We start from the raw sequence: 17,704 nt of genomic DNA on the forward strand, positions 1-17,704 counted from the left end.
ATGCCTGATAGAGAAAGATATTGCACTGCAAGTGGTATAAGTTTTGAATTTGATTAAAACCTGCTCTTTGATGCTTATTTCTTAAACTTTTAGACATATAGTATTTTATGTTTAAATAAAATCACAGTCTATTATCAGAAAACTTTATGTACATATTTTAGCCTATTTAGCATAATTATTTTTACTATGAACATAATTTTAACTCATAGAATAAAGGCATTGGAAACAGTTTCTATTAAAGATGATGAGGAAATAAAATTGAATTATTTTTTTAAAAAAATATATTGATTTTTTTACAGAGAGGAAGGGAGAGAGATAGAAACATCGATGAGAGAGAAACATCGATCAGCTGCCTCCTGCACCCCCACCCCCACCCCCAGGGATGTACCCACAACCAAGGCACATGCCCCCGACCGGAATCGAACCTGGGACCCTTCAGTTCCTAGGCTGATGCTCTATCCACTGAGCCAAACCTGTTAGGGCTAAAATTGAATTCTTTACTTGAAAATGCTAGTAACTTTCTACCCACTGAATGGGAGGAGAGAAGCAGCAGAAAGATTTCTTAAAGGAATTCAGGACTCCCACACTAGTAGTTTTGCTCTGTCATTAATTAGTAATATAATATTGTACAAATGTCATCTTGGATGACACCTCTCATAGCCTCAGTTTCTTCCTCTGTCAAATGAGAGAGTTGGCTTGGATGATTCTAAGATCCTATTCATTCCCAGGATTCCTTGATTCTCTTTATGACCTCAAGATATTTGGCTTATTTTATAATAACATTTACTACAATATAATGATAGTTAATGCTCTTCCTTTCAATCTCAAAATATTTTTTCTTATTATGTAATCTTTAAAATATCTGTTGGATAACAAGCAGGACTATGATAATCCCCATTTTTCAAATAGGGAACTACAGGGAGGTTCCTTATTTGGCCAAATGGAATAAGGCAGAGTCATTATTAGCCAGTGCCAAGCCCTGCCATTGCCAGTTATTTGAGCCAGAATCTGGATAGTCACCAGCACCAGATGAATACAGTTCAGCTCATCCACCAGGGAGATTGTATTTAAGCCCTTCTGATACTTGCTCTAATTGTATCCATAAGAAAAATTAGGTAAGTGTCAGCCTTTCAAGAAGCAGCTACAGAATAAAGGATGACACTCCAAGTTAAATTAAAACACATCTAATTGAATCATTTTAAAAGATGATCCTGTGGCAACATTTTGTGGAACTACTGTGGCTTCAGAGCTACTCATGCTGAAATGAATTCCTGATACTATATCATACTAGTGGCCCGGTGCATGAAATTCGTGCACATTAAAAGGGAATTAATTATAGAAATATAATTTGGACTCACTATCTAATATCAATAATATGTGAGCATGAGGCAGTCCGCATTTCTGAAAGTCAATGACATGAATTTTAGCTATTATTTTGCCAAATAAATGTAATTTACAGATATCATTTAAAAGAGCATTCAGCTTAATATTAAAAACTCTGGCTACCAACTCAGGTCTGTTTTCAACTTTTTGTCAGCATTGTAAATTGTTTGCAATATCTGCCCATTTGGGGTTGCATGTCATGGTTATGAATAAATCAGGCTTGCCATACTTCATTACAATTGCATACCATCCTGGTATTGCTGCTGCATATTTCTGGGACTACCCTCGGAAGATGACAGAAGTATTATCATTTTACCAATTGGCACATTGTCATTTTCAGATCTAGATTTGAGATGATCCATCAAACCACTCTATTTTTCAACTCTCAACTTAGATTGGTTTGCTTTGATAAAATTTACCCGATTGGCCTCCATTTTTTAATACGAATCCACGATAAACTGTTGAGTTAGTTTTCCTGCATTTAAAATAGGATTGAATGTGTCCTGCACAGAGAGATGAAATCCATAATACTGCATTTGTGTGACTCGTGTCCTTATATTTTGTCTAGTATTATTGTAGACTACACTGTTGTCTCTGAGTCTTAATGCAATATCTGTTCCCCAGCCTTTTTCACCATGTGGAAAAAGAATAGGATATGTCATTGCATCTAATGTAGGAAACAGGATATTGATTTGTTTCATTTTAGTGGCATTTGGATTATTGGGATCTGGTTTACAATGAATGAGCAAGTCCCTTTCAAAAAGAGGTTCTCCATCTTCGTTTCTGAATATGACAGTAGCCTCAGTTACACGGGGAGAATTATATTTACCTGGGTCACTGTTATGATCGTATTTAATTGCCATTGTTACTTCTGTGGGAGCAATACCTTTTGCTGCTGCTTCAGGCTGGGCTTCCTTTTCTACCTCATGTAGCATCTTGTATGATTTTGTTAATTCACTTATTTCATGATTGAGGTTGTTGATGTTGATCATGAGTCTTTCTGAGCAGCCTTGGCTTTCTGGCATTGCTAATCTTTTACTCATTGCTTTGGCTGTATCCAAATATGGAGTTGAGCAAACTTCCGAGAAACACCATCCAAAGGATGTAAAGTTCCAGTATGATGATAAACTTGTCTGTGTATTCTAAAACAGTATGGCCCATATCCTGATGGCGATGCAATCTTTGCACCCATGGAAGCAAAAGCAAAAGAACTATTTATGAAATTGTTACTGTCAGAATCTTCGTTTGCCATTAATCTTTTTAAATACGCTGGGTAATCTGGAAAATGTTTATCATTTGGACAGACTTTCCCTTTGCTACAACATTGAGTAAATTTCCCATTGGATGGTTTCTCATTAGAGAAATTTAGTGATGGGCAAAATTCACATTGAACAGTCATTCCACCACAACTATATTCGAGGATTGTATCCTCAAGTACTCCATTTTTGCTGAGAAGGCAGTTACTATCAGTATTGGTAGTACTTATTGATGACTGTTCTCTAGACATATTCTGTCATCACCACTGCCTTCTTTCAAGATCAGATGCACGCTGCTCTGCAGACACTTTCTGTTAATAATGCCGGCATCTTTCGGCTGCAGAGCTACGTTGTATCAATAGTTGTTCTTTAGACATAGTCCCACCTCTCTACTGTCATGGTCTGAGATGCAGATGAATGAGAGTCCTGGCTATCAGGCCGCTGAGAGCTGTCTGACCAATGGCTGATTCTGGCTGATTCTGTGGGGGTGGGACTTCCTCCTCCCTGCTGTCAGTTTCCACAGCTGTGATGAGGAACCTAAGGTGACAGAGGGAGCCACGCCCTCCAAGCCACCCTCTCTCTTACTCTGCTCTATGTCCAGTGGTCTCCTGCTCTGCTAAGTCCTCCAAACCTCCCGCTCTCCGCCCGTTCTCTCACTTTGCTCTCCACCGGCAAGGTCCCGGGAGACCGCAGGCATGGCTTGGTGTGGCAGGCCTCCCCTCCCGAGCTGGCAATGGTCCCGGGAGCCTGTGGCTGCAGTCACCTCCTGGGGCGCTTGACTCCTGCGTATGCAAATTAACTGCCATCTTTGTCAGGTTAATTTGCACACTCACTCTGATTGGCAGGTGAGCATAGTAGAGGGACAGTTAATTTGCATGTTTCTCTTTTATTATATAGGCTACTAGAAGTCCGGTGCATGAAATTCATGCACTGGTTTGGGGGGGGCGGTCCCTCAGCCTGGCCTGCGCCCTCATGCAGTCCAGGATCCCTTGCTCCTTACTGCCCACCTGCAGTGGAGGCGGGAGAGGCTCCCACCACCACCGCTGCATTCACCAGCCATGAGCCCGGCTTCTGGCTGAGTGGCTCTCTCCCTATGGGAGCACACTGACCACCAGGGGGCAGCTCTGCATTGAGCGTCTGCCCCCTGGTGGTCAGTGCTCATCATAGTGACTGGTCTTTCTGCTGTTAAGTCAATTTGCGTATTTGGTTTTATTATATAGGATTGTGTTCTTTTAAAAATAGTCAAAACATATGGAATGCAGTATTAAAATGAATACTGGGTTGAGAAAAAGAATAGCATGCCATTTTACATGCTAACACTTTTATTTCATTTGTTCACCAGAGAGAAATATATCACTTAGTTTTCCTACTGTTGCTGGTGGCCCCTTCATGTTGCTGTTCAAATGTTCTCTAGAAGAACTTAAAGGAGGAATTCCATAGCATTGCATATAGAGGCCTTTCTCTGGGCTGTGCTTGTTAGTCTTCTTAGTAAAGAGTGATAACGAAGATCCCAAGATATGAACAGACAAATGACATAAGTAAACAATTCACAACAAAGGAAATTTAGCTGTTCAACAAAAGTTCCATTTAACTAGTATCCAAATATATGCAAATGTAAACACTAATGAGAGACCATTTAGCAAATTGTTTGTTTTTTAATCCTCACCCAAAGATATTTTTTCCATTGATTTTTTTTTCTTAGAGAGAGAGTGGATGGGACAGAGGAGTGTGGGAGGGAGAGAGAGGAACATCAATGAGAGACACACATAGGTTGGTTGCCCCCCGCACTTGACCAGACCAGGGGTGGAGCCTGCAACACAGGTAAGTGCCCTTGACCAGGAATTAAACCCCACACCCTTCAGTCTGAGGGCCAGGCCAACACTCTAACCACGGAGACAAACAGGCCAGGGTTATTTGTTTTTAATACTAATACTCAGAAATGGCATCAGTGTGAAAGCTTTTTTCTTGCATGTTGCTTGTAGCACTGTAAACCCATTCAGCTGCGTTAAAAAGAAAATTGGCAGTAATACAAATCAAAATTAAAGCATTAAAATATTTTATACTTTTTGAACTAGTAATTTCATTCTTGGGAATTTATTCTAACATAGTCTAAATATGGAAAATATTTTGTATACACCAATGTGTTTATCACAGGGATATTTTATATTCGGATATTTACTGAAAAGGAGAAACTGAATAAATATCCAACATAATGTTAAAGTGTGGCTCATTCTTACCAAAATATTGTGAAGCAATTAAAATTATTTTCTAAGTGGTTCTAATTACAAAGGAAAATACATAAGTTATCATGTCATGTGAGAAATCAGGTTATAAAAACCACAAATACGATTTTTTAAAATATATTTTTATTGGAGATTCTGAAGATGGCAGCGATATAGGCAGACGCGACCCAGGTCGTGTCCCGGAGCAAATGGAGTGAGCAGCTGAAACTAATAACACCCACCCCGAATTGGCAAAATTGCTCAGCTGGTGAGACCGTTTGCAGCCGGGAAGGGCAGAACTCCCCTGGAAAGGTAAAAAAAAAAAAAACACAGGGATTTGGGCAGGAAAGTTTGCCAGACCTCTGAGCCCAGAGGGTCGGAGGGAGACCGCGTGGCAGACAGCCGCGTCCCTTGGGACAGGCAGAGCCCCTGACTGGGGAAAGGAGATCCACGGGATTCCTGGCGCCACTGGGGGATTTGAGAGCTGGGTTCTGTGATCACAGAGGACTGAGCCTAAAGGGGGCAGCCTGAAGAGCAGACCAGACCATGCAGTGCCGGTAAGAGAAGAGCTTGCAGAAACCAAGCCTTCCCCGTTTCCGCAGCTGGCGTTTGTTTGTTTGTTTTCACTGAATCCTGTTCATAAGATATTTCGGATACAGACACTCACCTGTGCTGAAGAGAGGGAGAGGGTGCGGAGGAGTGGAATCTGGGGAGAGACTGAGGAGAGAAGGGGGGCCGGGAGAGGTGGCAGCGAATTGAGTGCTGAGACACCCCTGAGCCCAGGACTGGGGCAGCCATTCTCTCCAGAGAGTGAGACTCCTCCCTCCAGCCCCCAGGCAAGGAGCACAGCCACACCCAGATTCCACCCTGAACGAGATCAAGGCTTAAAATAATCTTTTCAGTCCCTGGGAGTTAACAGGGTCTGGCCTATAGAGGGATTTTCAATCCCAGCAACAACACATAGCAGATAACTATTAAGGAACAAGCTCTGAATAGTTGACCTCTCCAAATCAGTTTTAAATGGGATAGAGAAGCCGTATAGCCTCAGAGGCCAACCCCAGAACACTGCCACCCAGAGACTGACCCACAAACTGACTCTTTGCTAAACACAAAATAAGGCAGTCGGGAAAACAAATACAACCTGCTTTAAAATAAGGACTGTGGTTTACAACACAGAGGAACAGTGTATCGCAGGTAAACTCAACACTCTCCTGAATACCTGGCAGGACTAAAGGCGAGCCAGACTGAAGAATAGAAGAACCGAAGGACCTTCACTACTGCAATTTTTTTTTCTTTTTTCACCTTTTCACTAAGAAAACAATTTTTTTCTTTTTTTCTTTCTTTCTTTCTTTTTCTTTTGTTTTTTCTTCTTTTTCCATCACCTGATTTTACCCTTTTAATTACTACCTTCTTATTTTTAACCAGTATTATTACTGCTAACATTTTACCATTTTTTAAAGTGCCATTTTATTTTTTCTTTATTTTATTTAGGGATTAGTGTCCTCCATTCTATTTTCATCGTTATATTATTAGTGGTTTCTAGTTTGCATCCATCTCCAGGGAGCTGTTGCTGGAATTTGTTGGGATTAGTGGCGGTTCTATAGGAATATTCTCCACATATAAAAAGTCTCTTCCCCTCTTCCACTTCATTCTCTCTTTTTGCTCTTTTTTTTTTCTTTTCTTTTCTTTTCTTTTTTTTCTTTTCTTTTCTCGCTTTTATTTCCCCCCTCCTTTTTCCCAATTTCATTTTTGCACTCCTATTTTTGGTCCCTACTTTTCTTTTCTTTTTTCCCTTTTATCTTTTTCTCTTCCTTCTTCCTTATCCCCTAATTCTCTTAATTCGGGTGGTCACGTTCATTTTGGGTTATTAATATCATGAATATATTTGTGTTTAGCGCCTGGTACGTGGTGCCTTGTTGTGTTGTATTTTGTGCCTTTAAATCAACACAGCCGATCCAAGCAACAGCAGCCTCCTGAGCACCACACCCTCTGCTGAGAAACAGCAGCTGTACGTGAAGCCTCCGCCCACCAGCCAGAAGAGCCACCACAGCTGTGAACAGCACCCACCAGAGGAGCTGGTGCCAACTGAGGAGCAACTGCTACCGCAGCCGCCCGAAGAACAACCACAGACCAAGGAGTCACTGCCACCCAGGGAGCAGCCACTGAATGACTCAACGTCTAGATATGTGAGTGAGATCAAACATGGGTAGACAAAGAAACCCCCAAAAGAAAGAGAAGGAGGACGCTCCAGAAAAGCAGCTAAGTAATACAGAGGCATGCAACATGACAGAAAAAGAATTCAGAATAAGGGTCCTAGAGTGCATAAACCAGATGGAGGAAAAAATCAACAGCTTCTACAAGAAGCAAGAAGAAACAGATGAAAAAGTCAACTACCTATGCAAGAAGCAAGAAGAAACAGATGAAAAAATCAATAACATATGGAAGAAGCTAGAAAAAACAGACGAAAAAAATCAACAACTTAAGTAAGACCCAAGAAGAAATGAAGAGTGATATAGCTGCAATGAAAAACACCATTGAAAGTATCAACAGTAGACTAGGAGAAGCGGAGGACCGAATTAGTGAATTAGAAGACAAGGAAGCAAAACACACCCAAAATGTACTGCAATTGGAGAAAAAAATTAAAAGACAGGAGGAGAGCCTAAGGGAGCTTTGGGACAACTTGAAACGAAACAACATACGAATAATAGGGGTGCCAGAACAACAGAAAGATGAACAAGGATTAGAAAACCTATTCGAAGAAATAATATCAGAAAACTTCCCTGAGGTGGAGAAGAAAAAAGTCACACAAGCACAGAGAGTCCCAAACAAGGTGAACCCGAAAAGACCCACACCAAGACTCATCATAACTACCATGGCAAATGTTCAGGACAAAGAGAGAATCTTACAGGCTACAAGAGAGAGAGACAGAAAGTTACGTACAAGGGATCTCCCATTAGATTATCAAATGATTTCTCAACAGAAACACATCAGGCCAGAAAAGAATGGACGGAAATTTACAAAGTGATGCAAAGCAAAGGACTGAATCCAAGAATACTCTATCTAGCAAGGCTATCATTCAAAATTGAAGGGGAAATAAGAAGCTTCACAGACAAAAAAAGGCTAAGGGGTTTATCACCACCAAGCCAGCATTGCAAGGAATGCTAAAGGGACTGGTATAAAAATAAGAAATAAAAAGCTCAGAAAGAAAACAGCCACACAAAAAAAGAAATGGCTACAAACAAGTACCTTTCAATAATAACTTTAAATATAAACGGACTAAATGCTCCAACCAAAAGACATCAAGTGGCTGAATGGATAAAAAAACATGACCCATACATCTGCTGTCTACAAGAAACCCACCTCATTAGAAGGAACTCACACAGACTGAAAGTGGAAGGATGGAAAAATATCTTTCAGGCAAATGGAAAGAAAAGAAAGCTGGGGTAGCAATACTTATATCGGACAAAATAGACCTCAAAATGAAGGCCATAACAAGAGATAAGGAAGGCCACTTCATAATACTAAAGGGATCAATACAACAAGAAGATATAACCCTGGTAAACATATATGCACCCAATGCAGGAGCACCCAAATTCATAAAAAAACTCCTGGAAGATATCAAAGGAGAGATCAACAACAATACAATCATAGTAGGGGACTTTAATACACCACTGACAGCACTGGATAAGTCCTCTAGACAAACAATCAGCAAAGATACAGGATTCTTAAATGACTCACTAGATCAGATGTACTTAGTAGACATCTTCAGAACACTTCACCCCAAAGCCAGGGAATATACATTCTACTCATGTGCTCATAAGACATATTCAAAAATAGACCATATATTGGGTCACAAGCAAAGTATCCCCAAATTCAAGAAGATTGAAATCATAAAAAGCATCTTCGCAGACCACGATGGCATAATATTAGAAATAAACTACAATAAAAACAACCCAAAATACTCAAACACCTGGAAGCTGAATAGCATGCTATTAAATATTGATTGGGTTACCAATGAGATCAAAGAAGAAATTAAAAACATCCTGGAAACTAATGACAATGAAAACACAACCATCCAAAACCTATGGGACACAATGAAAGCAGTCCTGAGAGGGAAGTTTATAGCTCTACAGGCCTATCTCAAAAAACAAGAAAAAATGGTAGTAAATCATCTAACTCTACATCTCAAAGAATTAGAAAGAGAGCAACAAGAAAAGCCCAGAGTGAGCAGAAGGAAGGAGATAAAGATTAGAGCAGAAATAAATGACATAGAGACCAAAAAAAAAAAAAATACAGAAAATCAATGAAACCAAGAGCTGGTTCATTGAAAGGATAAACAACATTGATGAACCTCTAGCCAGACTGACCAAGAAGCAAAGAGAGAGGACCCAAATAAACAAAATCAGAAACGATAGAGGCGAAATAACAACAGACCCCACAGAAATACAAATGATTGTTAAAAAATACTATGGAAAACTCTACTCCAACAAACTAGACAACCTGGAGGAAATGGACATATTCCTAGAAAAATACAACATTCCAAAACTCAATCAGGAAGAATATAAAAATCTCAACAGGCCAATACCTATGGAAGAAATTGAAGCAGTCATCAAAAAGCTTCCAGCAAACAAAAGCCCAGGACATGACAGCTTCACAGGGGAGTTTTACCAAACATTCAAGGAAGAACTAAAACCTATCCTCCTCAGACTACTACAAAAAATTCAAGAAGAAGGAACACTTCGTAGCTCATTCTATGAAGCCAGCATCACCCTAATACCAAAACCAGGTAAAGACAACACAATGAAAGAGAATTACAGGCCAATATCCCTCATGAACATAGATGCCAAAATCCTCAACAAAATCTTAGCAAATCGGATCCAGCAGTACATCAAAAAGATCATACACCATGACCAAGTAGGATTTATCCCAGGGATGCAAGGATGGTACAATATCCGCAAATCAATAAACGTGATACATCACATAAACAAATTGAAAGAAAAAAACCACATGGTCATATCAATTGATGCAGAAAAAGCATTTGACAAAATCCAACACCCATTTTTGATAAAAACTCTCAGTAAGGGGAGAGTAGAAGGATCATACCTCAACATAATAAAAGCCATATATGACAGGCCCACAGCCAACATCATACTCAATGGACAAAAACTAACACCATTTCCCCTAAGAACAGGAACAAGACAGGGATGCCCCCTCTCACCACTCCTGTTCAACATAGTACTGGAAGTGTTAGCCATTGCAATTAGGCAAGAAAAAGAAATAAAAGGCATCCAAATTGGAAAAGAGGAAGTAAAACTGTCCTTATTTGCAGACGACATGATATTATACATTCAAAACCCTAGAGACTCCATCAAAAAGCTACTAGACTTAATACATGAATTTGGCAATGTAGCAGGATACAAAATTAACCCCAAGAAAACTGAGGATTTCTATACACCAATAGTGAACTTTCAGAAAGAGAGATTATAAAAACAACCCCGTTTACCATCGCACCAAAAAAATTAAGATACCTAGGAATAAACTTAACTAAAGAGGTAAAAAACCTCTACTCAGAAAACTATAGGACATTGAAAAAAGATATAGTGGAAGACATAAAGAGATGGAAGAACATACCATGTTCTTGGATTGGTAGAATCAACATCATTAAAATGTCCATACTACCCAAAGCAATCTATAAATTCAACGCATTTCCCATTAAAATACCAATGGCATACTTCATAGATCTAGCACGAACTCTCCAAAAATTCATCTGGAATAAAAAAAGACCCCAAATAGCTGCAGCAATCCTGAAAAAGAACAAAGTAGGTGGGATCTCAATACCAGAATTCAAGCTGTATTACAAAGCCACTGTTCTCAAAACTGCCTGGTACTGGCACAAGAATAGGCATATAGATCAATGGAACGGAATAGAGAGCCCAGAAATTGGCCCGAACCAATATGCTCAATTAATATTTGACAAAGGAGGCAAGAACATACAATGGAGCCAATAAATGTTTTGGGAAAATTGGACAGATATATGCAAGGAAATGAAACTAGACCACCAACTTACACCATACACAAAAATAAACTCAAAATGGATAAAGGACTTAAATGTACGACAGGAAACCACAAAAATTCTAGAAGAATCCAAAGGCAACAAAATCTCAGACATATCCCGAAGCAATTTCTTCACTGATACAGCTCCTAGGGCACTTGAAACTAAAGAGAAAATGAACAACTGGGACTACATCAAAATACAAAGCTTCTGCACAGCAAAAGAAACCATCAACAAAACAACGAGAAATTCCACTGTGTGGGAAAACATATTTGCCAATGTTATATCTGATAAGGGCCTAATCTCCAAAATTTATAGGGAACTCATACAACTTAACAAAAGGAAGATAAACAATCCAATCAAAAAATGGGTAAAGGACCTAAATAGACACCTTTCAAAAGAGGACATTCAGAAAGCCAAGAGACATATGAAAACATGCTCAAAGTCACTAATCATCTGAGAGATGCAAATCAAAACAAAAATGAGGTACCATCTCACACCTGTCAGACTGGCTATCATCAACAAATCAACAAACGACAAGTGCTGGAGAGAATGTGGAGAAAAAGAAACACTTGTGCACTGCTGGTGGGAATGCAGACTGGTGCAGCCACTATGGAAGACAATGTGGATTTTCCTCAAAAAACTGCAAATGGAACTCCCATTTGACCCTGTGATCCCACTTCTAGGAATATATCCCAAGAAACCAGAAACACCAATCAGAAAGGATATATGCACCCCTATGTTCATAGCAGCACAATTCACCATAGCTAAGATCTGGAAACAGCCTAAGTGCCCATCAGTAGATGAATGGATTAGAAAACCGTGGTACATCTACACGATGGAATACTATGCTGCTCTAAAAAGGAAGGAACTCTTACCATTTGCAACAGCATGGATGGAACTGGAGAGCATTATGCTAAGTGAAATAAGTCAGTCAATGAAGGAAAAATACCACATGATCTCACTCATTCATGGATAATAGAGACCATTATAAACTTTTGAACAATAATAGATACAGAGGCAGAGCTGCCTCAAACAGATTGTCAAACTGCAGCGGGAAGGCTGGGGAGGATTGGGGGACAGAAGGTAGGGGGGTAAGAGATCAACCAAAGGACTTGTATGCATGCATATAAGCATAACCAATGGACATAAGACACTGGGTGATAGGGGAGGCCAGGGGACTGTCTAGGGCGGGGGGGAAAAATGGACACATATGTATACCCTTTGTATTACTTTAAGCAAAAAAAAAAAAAATCCAAAAAAAATTAATATATATTTTTATTGATTTCAGAGAGGAAAGGAGAGGGAGAGAGAGATAGAAAATCAGCAATGAGAGAGAGTATCATTGATCGGCTGCCTCCTGCATACCCCATACTGAGGATCGAGCCCGCAACGCAGGCATGTGCTCTTGACAGGAATTGAACCTGGGACCCTTCAGTCCGCAGGCCAACACTCTATCCACTGAGCCAAACTAACTAGGGTGTGAAAACATTTTTTTTTTTTTTAAGATAATAACTCATGAAAAAAACCTTAAGAATAAATGTGAATGAAAGGGGCCACATGCTAACCTGACAAGTTCAGGGGAGGCCTGCATGGCAGTCTTGCAAACTCAGTGACCTAATATAACCACAAAAGATGGTCTAAAAATTAAATATTTAACTACAAACAGGTTATAGTGGGTAGTCATGTCCTAGCCAGTATTTTCCCTGACAAAGATCAACTTAGAACTTTACTGAGCCCATTTGTCTTTTTGCCTCTAAGAAAACATATCTGCGAAATGTCTGGGTAACTTGTAATTTGCCTTTTTTCTGGACCCCTCAGGGCACAACAAATGGCACCAGGACATTTCCTCATTGTTATTGTTATCAACTGTTAATTACATTAAACTATCCTCTATCCATCTATGTAAAAGAAGCACATGTCCATCATTTCACTTTTTATCCTATCCCAGAGGCTACTCCACTTTCCTTTATCCCACCTCCTTAATCTATCACCAATGGATTTCATGTAACCCACCTATGTCCCTTTCCTTTGATTGCTATGTATAAATACAGATATTACCCACCATTCTCCGGAGCATTATCTCAATTCACTGAGGTTCTGCTTCCCGGCATATGTTGACAGTTTGGCTCACAAAATAAACTCACAAAAATTCTTTACAGGTTTCAATGGTTTTTTTTTTACATTAACATAAAGTACACTAAAATGTTAATAGTTGTCTTCAGTTTGGTAACTCTTTACTTTTCTGTATTCTCAATGTTTTTATATTGTTCACTTAAGACTTTTATAATAAAGAAAAAAATGTAAAAAATTAAGCAGATACACTTCATCTCAGGCCAGGCAGGAAATACAATTAAATTGGAGAGCATTCACCTGGAATTACCAACTGAGGTCCAGCTGAGGAGGAGATATATCAAGGAAAGACAGAAAACACCTGGAGACCAGGTCCCAAGGGGAGCTGACCCAGCACCCAGGGGCAGCAGGCCAGTAGGCCAAGAGAGAGGAGAGAGTGCTGGGCTACAGGAGGGTCTGTTCCCTCAAAAGATAGAGGTCCAGACCCCAGGCGGTCTCCACAGAGCTGAGACCCAGGGCCCACATAACATCCAGCAGTGAAAGTTGGCAAGGTTGCTGGCTGCGGTTAAGTCTGGAGCACTAGCCAGTAGAAGAGAAAGTCATAGTTTCAGGTTGTTTTTTTTAATTTCTTTATTGATTAAGTTATTACATATGTGTCCTTATCCGCACATTACACCCCCCCCCCCATCCTCCCCACTCACGCCCTCACCCCTCTGTTGTCTGTGTCCATTGGTTAGGCCTATATTCATGCATATAAGTCTTTGGTTGATCACTCCCCCTTACCTCCACCCTCCCCTACCTTCCCTCTAAGGTTTGAAGGTCTGATCGATGTTTCTCTGTCTCTGGATCTTGTTTTTGTGTGTTTTTTTTTTAACCCAGAGCTCAGGAGTTTTCATTTGCAGCTACTCACCCAAGGCTTTGGTGCAAGGAGGGAGATGTGGACTCCAGATGCCTAAGGAGAGGCTGGGGTGGAAAGCATTGCAGGGAGACTTGGAAAAACAACAGCCATGAGCATTTAGTTGTAGGCCCCCAAACCAAAATGGCCATTTTTCCTGAAGAAAGCTTAGCCACTCCCAGTAGCCAGAGGGTAGAAGAAAAAATGAAAGAAACCCCGCCTTAGGTGATACAGTCTGCCCCAGCCCCAGGAGCCCTGCATGCCACACCCTATGTTTTGAGCTTTTCAGAAGAAAAAAAAGCAGAGGCCAACCTTATGGGTTTTGTTAACGTAAAAAAAACCATTGAAACCTGTAAAGAATTTTTGTGAGTTTATTTGAGCCAAACTGTCGACATATGGACATATGCCGGGAAGCAGAACCTCAACTAATTGAGATAGTGCTCCGGAGAATGGCAGGGTTACATCCGTATTTATACATGAAATTCAAAGGAGGAACATAGGTGGGTTACATAAAATTCATTGGTGATAGATTAAGGAGGAGGGATAAAGCGAAGCGGGGAAACCTCTGGGATTGGACAAAAAGTAAAATAATGAACACACACTTAGGTGGGTGCAGGATCAATTCACATGATAAATGAAGGAATCTGCTGCATCTGTCCTGGGCCCAGCACACCTGGCTGTGCCCCAGGGGTTCCATAAAAAGAGAAGTCACAAGTTACCCAGATATTCCAAGGATATGTTATCTTAGATGCAAAAAGACAGATAGGCTCAGTTACAGTAAAGTGGACCTTGTCAGTGAAGATACAGGCCTAGGGCGTAACTGCCCACCATAACTGCTTTCAGTTTCAGTTTAATTTCAGACCTTCCTTTGTGGTTATTTTAGGTCTCTGAGTCTGCTAGGCTGCCACGCAGGCCTTCCCTGAGCTTGTCAGGTCAGCGTGTGGCCCCTTTAGTCCACAGTTTGAACAGTCTCAAGGAGCCCTAAGTGACTGGATTGGGGGAGGAGCAGTCCACCCCATTATCCTGGGAACCAGACTGCTAATTTCCCTGCATGGGAGAACTGATAAAAACTCCAGGTTTCCAGTCAACCGTGTTGGTCTCCATACAAGTATTTCTGCCCAGCCAAGGGAAGAGTAACATTTTGGGCCACTTTTGGAGGAGTAGCTCTGGGGAAGGGAAGAACACCCACCATCTTCCCTGAAAACTAAACAGCACCTCCCCTGCCTAAAGCCCTTTCAGAAACAGACTATAAAGTGATTAAGATTGACAGCTGGCTAGCAGGCAAAGGGCAGCAGTGGCAGGGCCCTGGGAACCAGGTGAAGATTGCTGGCCCAGCCCTGGACCCTGTGCTGCTAAAAAAAACAAAACACCCTACTTTATAAGGCAGATTGGTCCCTCCTGCGTGCAGCCAAGGCCTATGGAGACAGACACAAATGGTGGATTGGTGGATTGCTTGGAACATCAAGTTGGTTACTAAAAGCCAGAAGACAGTGCCTGAGAGTGGTTAGCACCTACGTACCTAACAGAAAGCCCAGAATAGGTGGACAGACAGAAGAGTGGGATCCAAAGTGAACTCCCACTAAACTTTGCTAAAACAAACTGCATTTCACTTAAAAAAAATTTTTCTCCCTTTTTTTTCTTTTCTCTATTCCCTCCCTTTTTCTTCTCATTTTTACAATTTTCCTTTCATTCTTTTTTCCTCTTTTACATTTTTCTTCTTTATCTGCTTTAATGATTTGTTATTCTAGTCTCTGTTGTTTCTTTCATATATTTAATTTTCGTATTTCCTTTTCCTACTCAATATTTTTCTTTTTTTCACTACTCAATTTTTTTCTCTATTTTCTTTTTCTCCTGATTTCTCATCCTTTTTCTTTTTTTTATTTTAGGTATATCTACTTTCTCCTCTATTTTGCTTTTCCAAATTTATTTCTTGTCTTTTCATTTGTTTTCTCCTCCCTTTATTTTAAACAATTTTCCTTCCCCCATTCCTCTAACTCTTTATTTTCTTTAGTTCAGCTTTGCATCTACATAGTCCAGCCCCCTTTTTGTTGTTTTCTGTTTGTGCTTTTTTGTTTTGTTTTCTCATTCTTTTTTTTCCCCTATCATTCTAGTGCTCTTTTCTCTTTCTTAATTCTTTTCTGGTGGTTGCTTTTGGTGGTGCTGTAGGGGTCTTGTGTACGTTTTTTTTCCCTTCTGTTTCATGTTTTGTTGTGTTGTATTTTGTTCTATTCAATCAGCACGTCCACAACAGTTCACACAACATGGTCAGGTGTGAGCCACATAGTCAGCCAGCCTGAGAAGAGACTCTATCCATAAATGGACAATAACATGCAAGACCTAACTACAACAGGAGAATCAAAATAACTCAAGTAAGGAGCTCTCCTAGAGCACCCAGCTCAGGAGATCAAAGAGATTGCACCACTCATTTCCACAAAGCACCTACTACATAAAACAAAATCTGGGAAGCAAAGCAGTTTGATCTAATACAAAGAAACAAAAACAAAGGGGTAGCAAAAGTGGGGAGACAATAAAGCAATCCCCAAATGAAAGAAAAGGAGGAATCTCCAGAAAAGGAACTAAATGAAATGGAGGTAAACTATTTGTCAGATAAAAAATTCAGAATAATGGTAATAAGGGTGCTCAAATAATTCAGTGAGAACTACAAGCAAGGTTCTTAATGAGAACCACACCGACATGAAAAGAAACCTTGAAACAATAAATAAGATTGAATTGGAAATTAGGAATGACATAGCTATGTGGACGAAAGGGGCCACATGCTGACCTGACAAGCACAGTAGAGGCCTGAATGGCAGTTTTGCAGACTCGGAGACCTAAAGTAACCACAAAGGATGGTCTGAAATTAAACCTTAACTAAAAGCAGTTATGGTGGGCAGTTACGTCCTAAGCCGATATCTTCACTGACAAGGTCAACCTTTACCGTAACTGAGCCTATCTGTCTTTTTGCATCTATGATAACATGTCCTTGGGATGTCTGGGTAACTTGTGACTTCCCTTTTTATGGAGCCCCTGGGGCACAGCCAGGTGTGTTGGGCCCAGGACAGATACCACAGATTCCTTGTTAATTGTTCCTGTACCCACCTAAGTATGTGTCCATCATTTTACTTTTTATCCTATCCTAGAGGTTTCCCCCGCTTCACTTAATCCCACCTCCTTAAATCTGTCACCAATGAATTTCATGTAACCCACGTATGTCCCTCCTTTGATTGCAATGTATAAATACAATTGTAACCCCGCCATTCTTCGGAGCACTATCTCAATTCGTTGAGGTTCTGCTTCCCGGCATATGTCGACAGTTTGGCTCAAATAAACTCACAAAAATTCTTTACAGGTTTCAATGGTTTTCTACATTAACAGCTAAAATAAAGAACACCCTGAAAGGATTCAAAGTAGACTAGAAAAGACTGAGGACTGAATCAGCAAATTAGAAGATAAGATAGGAAAAAATACCCACTCACAGCAGCAAATGGGAAAAAATTAAAAAGCAGGAGGAGAATTTAAGGGAGATTTGGGACAACATAAAATGTAACAACATTCTCGCCCTAACCGGTCTGGCTCAGTGGATAGAGCGTCGACCTTCAGACTGAAGAGTCCCAAGTTCGATTCTGGTCAAGGGCATGTACCTTGGTTGTGGGCGCATCCCCAGTGGGGGGTGTGCAGGAGGCAGCTAGTTGATGTTTCTCTCTCATTGATGTTTCTAACTCTCTATCCCTCTCCTTTCCTCTCTGTAAAAAACCAATAAAATATATTTTTTAAAAAATGTAACAACATTCTCATTATAAGGGTGCCAGAAGCAGAAGAATCT

The sequence above is a fragment of the Myotis nattereri genome, assembly GCF_964212035.1.
Source record: "Myotis nattereri genome assembly, chromosome: 1".
In the NCBI taxonomy this organism is placed as follows: Eukaryota; Metazoa; Chordata; class Mammalia; order Chiroptera; family Vespertilionidae; genus Myotis; species Myotis nattereri.